General features: G+C 40.3%; 1 protein-coding gene across 1 annotated transcript in view; it reads left to right on the top strand.

Moving 5' to 3' along the window:
- Positions 1-6000, top strand: part of LOC118744119 — a gene marked incomplete at its 5' end in the record, with an annotated part of 55380 nt that overhangs the window by 738 nt on the left and 48642 nt on the right.

The raw sequence follows: 6000 nt of genomic DNA, 5'->3' as shown, positions 1-6000 counted from the left end.
TATGAAAAATTCGGTTTGTATGGGAGATGTCACACCCCTTTTTACAAAAGCTAAAATTTTTCTCCAAGGGTATGCGATTGATTTCGTATATCTCCATATCATGCACACTTTCAGAGATATGTAGCATGAGAAATTCGGTTTGTATGGGAAGTGCCACGCCCCCTTTACATATAGATTTTTTTCAGCCTAAAACCATCCTTGGGACAGGCAGTGGCAGTTTCAAAAAAATCTGTTCAGCCGCTCTCGAGCCTTGCGAAAACTAACAAACGGTTCTAAATATATATTAGTTGAGATATATTATATATTATAATTATATTTTGACAGTATCCGTTGTTTCTGATTAGCGCAAAAAAATCTTGCCTAGTGACGAATTCGCCCCTTGATATGGTCGTTACTTAATGCTATTTATATTCGAAATTGCATTAAAATTGGAAAACAGGAACCTATAAGCTTATCCAGGCAAAAAGCTACCTACGTACCGAATTTTAAGCAAATCGGACCATAAATACGATTTCTTCCAATAGATCAGTCCCTGGTCCACTTCTCGGACAAAATGGATCATATGTGCTAATATATGCTAAAAAGCTACCTGCGTACCGAATTTTAAGCAAATCGGACCGTAAATACGATTTTTTCGAATAGATCGGTCCCTGGTCCACTTCTCGGAAAAAATGGACCATATATCCTAATATATGCTAAAAAAATACGTACGTGCCGAATTTTAAGCAAATCGGACCATAAATGCGATTTTTTGGAATAGATCGGTCACTGGTCCACTTCTCGGAAAAAATTGGTCACATATGCTAATACATGCTAAAAAGCTACCAGCGCGCCGAATTTTAAGCAAATCGGACCGTAAATTCGATTTTTTCGAATAGATCGGTCCCTGGACCACTTCCCGGAAAAAATGGGTCATATATGCTAAAAAGCTACTTACGTACTAAATTTTATGCAAATCGGACTATAATAAGATTTTTTCGAATAGACCGGTCCCTGGTCCACCTACCCGAAAAAAGTAACATTTTTTTAGCCTAAAACATGGTGGTTACCGAAGGCTATTTGTATACAAAATTTCATGAAAATCGGACCAGCCGTTCGCGAGATTACCTGTTACAAAAAAATGGGACTTCTCTTTATATAATTAGTATAGATTACACTGGTGTACAAGGGTTTTGCGAATAAGACGGGACCTGGTGTTTCCGAACGGATTTTTCGTGCTGAACACGAATCTGGGGTCCAAAACTTCCCATCACGTCACGTTTTCGAGAAAAAAGGGGTTGAAACCCCTAAAAACAGCGTTTTTGGCCATTTTTGAAAAATTGTAGAGCTGAACCCTGACGTGCTACAAACTTTGTATATGTCAGAAATTAAAGGCTAAATCGTGCCCTTTCGAATGAGCCCTATGCCGAATTAATCGCATGCACCCTTAGATCAGGGGGTGTATTTGTGTCTAGGAGTCCAATTTTTATATCCACCATATTCGACCCGTCATCTTAAATTTTTAAAATCTAACTGCAGATTCGTAATCAGCGACTTTTAATATAGTTAAAACCTTGGCATTATTAATTTTCTATGATCGTTTAAGATTAAATTCTTTCTGTGATCAATTTTTCCTGCACCCCTAAACACAAATACACCCCCTGCTTTAAGGGTGCACGCGATCAATTCGGCATAGGGCTCATTCGAAAGGGCACGGTTTAGCCTTTAATTTCTGATATATGCAAAATTTGTACCACGTCAGGGTTCAGCTCTATAATTTTTCGAAAATGGCCAAAAACGCTGTTTTTAGGGGTTTCAACCCCTTTTTTCTCGAAAACGTGACGTGATGGGACATTTTTGACCCCGGATTCGTGTTCAGCACGAAAAATCCGTTCAGAAACACCAGGTCCCGTCTTATTCGCAGAAAAAAAGTTGAAATTTGTAGACCAGTGTTATAGATTGTGAATGACAAAAACGAATAGTACTCAACCTCGTATACATACTTATATGTATATATGAGATATATAAATATATCTTACTGATTTAAAAGAAAATCTCATATATGTATGTATATACATTAGACTGCATCACTCCCCGTACAAAAAAAAAATCTGTACTATTTTTCCATTGGAATTATAAAATCTATTATATTTTAAGACGTCCACCAAAATATTTCGGAAAAATATTAAGATTTAAGTGAGCTGGACCGATTTGAAAATACCTCCAAAAATGGAGTTTTTTATGAATAAAAATAGTTTCTTAAAGATGTTTTTTGAAAAAATCCCTCAAATGACAAAACGGTTTAAGCTTAAAAAATTTGCGTAAAAATATTTTTAAAAAATATAAAAAAAAAGTTGAACGGAATCGTGATAATGAGATTTTTTATGCTGTTTTTGACTTTTTTAAAAGATTGGTATAAGAAAAACTTGAATAACTGAGCCTAAGCTCTCCCGATTTAGACTTGTGAGATATCATTGGAAAGGTATTTTCTCACCCTTTTTATTTCTTTGCTAATAAACTCATTCAAACGATGGAAGAGAAAGGTACGAAGAACGAACGTCATTCAAAGTGGAATTAAGATGTGTTGGTATTCGAAAAAACAAGATGGGACACGAATGACGTTTTTTTGCCAAGTTTTTCGTAAACCAATATTTGAAAAAAGTAAAAAACGGCATCAAAAATTTCATTCTTACGATTCCGTTGAAAGGATTTTTAAATATTTTTATGCAGATTTTTTAAGCTTAATCTAATTTGTCATCTGAGGGGACTTTTTTCAAAAAGTTCTTTAAGAAACTATTTTTATTCATAAAAAGCTTCATTTTTGGAGGTATTTTCAAATCGGTCCAGCTCGCTTAAATCTTAATATTTTTCCGAAATATTTTGGTGGACGTCTTAAAATATAATAAACTTTGTAATCCCAGCGGAAAAACCGCAACTTTTTTTGGGGATGCAGTCTAATGTACATATATCATCACAAGCGAGAGCACGGCGCGCGCTGGTTAGCAAACGCGAACAGTGAAAACACACCAAAACTGAAGCGTTTCGAAGTGATTTGGAGCGAAGGTCCCACTAACCCCCACCAAATAAAACAAATTTGATTTGTGTACTATGTCGAATACACCCACACACACACGCGGCTATCTAGAATACCGGCAACTTGGTGTTGAGGGGAGAGAGGGAATAAAGAGAGAGAGTCGGCAGTCGGTGCCGGAGATTATTCGGCGGGTATTTGTACACAGTGTTGCCAGGTCTTCGGCATGAAAAAACGTCTCTCTTGGTCTGAAAAGAGTTTTCAGAATTTTTTTTGAGTTTGATAGCCCATTAAATTTCAGGGCAATAATGTGCAAGTTTAAAGGGGCTAAATAATCGCGTTGATTTTTAATAATTTTTTTTCTTGTAGACGTTTGGTTAGGGGCTCGGTTGTCGAAAATGCTAAATTACGTTCTGCTAAGAAGGAGCATAGCAATAGGTCCCTTCAATATCAAAAAATTGCTACGAATTGTTTGCTAGTACTTGCAAGTTTTTACTGGGAATGCATTCAATAACCCAAAATATTTGCAAGAGGGAGCGAATTCGAGAGCGTAACAACCCGAGAGAGCTGCAAATTCTTGCAAGTAAAAATTTTAGTAGCAGGAATTGGCAGGAGTCAAAAAGTAAGGTTATGTTTCAAATTCAAATATAAACAAACTGTTTAAGAGGAGGATTTGATGAAACATAATTAGTGAAATGAAAATATGGATGAAAAATTTAAATCTATTGTATATTTTTTTATTTTTATGACGATGGGAACTATTCCCAATTAAAAAGAAAATTGCGCGCTAAAACTTAACCGTCAGAAAGTGACAAAATGGCTTCAGCTGCAAGTTTTTACTAGTTTTGCGTTCAATAACTTTTTCTGAAAATTTTCTCTTGCTCTAACTTTACTCTCTATTTTTCTTTTACGCTCTCGCCGCAAGTACTTACTGGAAAAGTTATTGAATGGACCTAATATTTCAGTATTTTTTGTGTTCATTACAATGAAGTCTTAAAAAAGTCGCCTACTTTTTTCTGACATTTTGTGCTGCACAGTTTTTTGATGCTTTTGCGAGTATGCCTGCTGCAATAGATCGGCTATTCCTGAATTGGCTTTTAATGTACAATTGCAAACATTACAGCAAGCCTCGTAACCTCAAGTATTTACACAACCAGCCTTTGAACACGGGATCCTTAGTCCAAAAATCCAGAAAAAATCTTTTGAAGCAACTGCAGCAAAACCGAAAGATTGTAAAGATTTATTAGGAAAATAATTCAAAATCAGTTCTACTGATAAGATTTAGTAACAAAGAAAAATTACTGGGAAGTTAAAAAACGTCATTTTTTACACAAAAAACGTCCAAACGTCAACAGGGTACAAAAAACGTCCAAATGACGTTAAAAACGTCAACCTGGCAACGCTGTTTGTACAGGAGACGGGAGCGCTAACGGCGACACCGAGATTGGCAGTGGTACGCTCAGTCGTAGCGAAGAGCGCTGCAATAAGAGCAGGAGCGGTGATTGTGGTGGCGGCACCGATGTTTGCGACGGCAGCCTGCAATCAATCCCCTTGCAGTGGTTGTGGCGGCCTCGGTGGTGACGTTGGCAGTAGCACATATAATGATAAGGGCGGCAGCGACTTCCCGCAGAGGTATTTAATGCGGCCCTGAATGTGACGAGGGTTAATGCGGCCCCTTTTAGTTACAACGGCGACAGAGACTCTGGCTAGCGTTCGCAGGAGCGATGCCCGAGCTCGTCACGGCAGTAACGGCGGCCTGGGGCGTGGATATGTGTGGCGGACCCAGTTGTTCTGACAGCAGCAACGGGCCCTGATGTTAGTGACGGTGACAGTGGCCCTGGGTGGTGATAGTTAGCGTTCGCAGTGCTCGGTGATGATGGCGGGCGGCACTGTGACATACGGATAACTGATGATTAGTGCGGTCCCCAGGGCGCCTATATATGTCCGTGGCCACATGGCGTTGCCAGGGGCGGTTTTTCCCCCACCAGCGCCCGCTAACCCCGCGCTATCGTAAAAACGTAGGGGTGGTCGGAAGAACATCTTGACGCGATCTTGACTGACAGCCAAGCGGCTATCAAGGCCCTCAGGTCTCACCAGGTAACATCTAAACTGGCGATGGAGTGCCTCGACAAGCTCTGGATTCCGGGACATATTGGTACGATAAACTAGAGAAGAAAGGAGCATCAACCCCTTTCACCGGGCCAGATTCTTTCTGTGGCTTGGGAAAAGGGCACTCTCTGAACTTGTTCGGCTAGCGGAAAAGGCTCATAGAAATCGCTACTAGGATAATCTACCAGGACTAGGGCAGTCCAAAGCGCTCACAGGGCATTGGCTAAACTATAACCTGATTAAACTGCGAAATTACTCGCACGAGCGATGCAGATTTTACAGGACGGAAAACGAGACTGCACAGCACATCTTAGAAGAATGTCTTGCACTAATGCACAAACGCAAAAGGCACCTGAGTAAACATCTGATTACCAAGGGCGGAGATAAATCCGTAGGTTTAGGTTCCACACTAATTTTCTACCGGATACTGGATTAATATACACACTACAATCCATGAAGGGAGCACAATAGATCTTAAGGTCGCAGTGTTGGACGAGGCAAGGCAAGCAATGCCTGGGGCCTTGCGACGTACACTCCAGCTGCCATGTAAAGGAGCGCAAATTCGGTGTTGGATTTGTGGTGGGAGAGTCTTTCTGTACTGTCGTTCACCCCGGTGGACGAGCGTCTAGCCATAATCCGTATCAAAGCGAGATTCTTCAACATCTCGCTCATCTGCGCCCTTGCCCTGACGGAAGAGAAGGATGAAGTATCCACGGATCTCTTCTATGAGCGCACGTACGAGCGACTTCAATGCCAGGTGGGCAAGAAAGGGATCTTTGGAAGCAACGTCGGAAAATTCAGCCTCCACGACGAAACGTCCGACAATGGACTTAGGCTGATCGATTTCGCCGGGGCCCAAAACATGGTAGTATGCAGTACTA

Source organism: Rhagoletis pomonella, unplaced genomic scaffold (genome assembly GCF_013731165.1).
Source record: "Rhagoletis pomonella isolate Grant_MI unplaced genomic scaffold, Rhpom_1.0 Rhpom_scaffold_00008, whole genome shotgun sequence".
Taxonomy (NCBI): domain Eukaryota; kingdom Metazoa; phylum Arthropoda; class Insecta; order Diptera; family Tephritidae; genus Rhagoletis; species Rhagoletis pomonella.
Note: the sequence above shows the minus strand (reverse complement) of the source record. Positions and strands in the feature narration are given on the sequence as shown.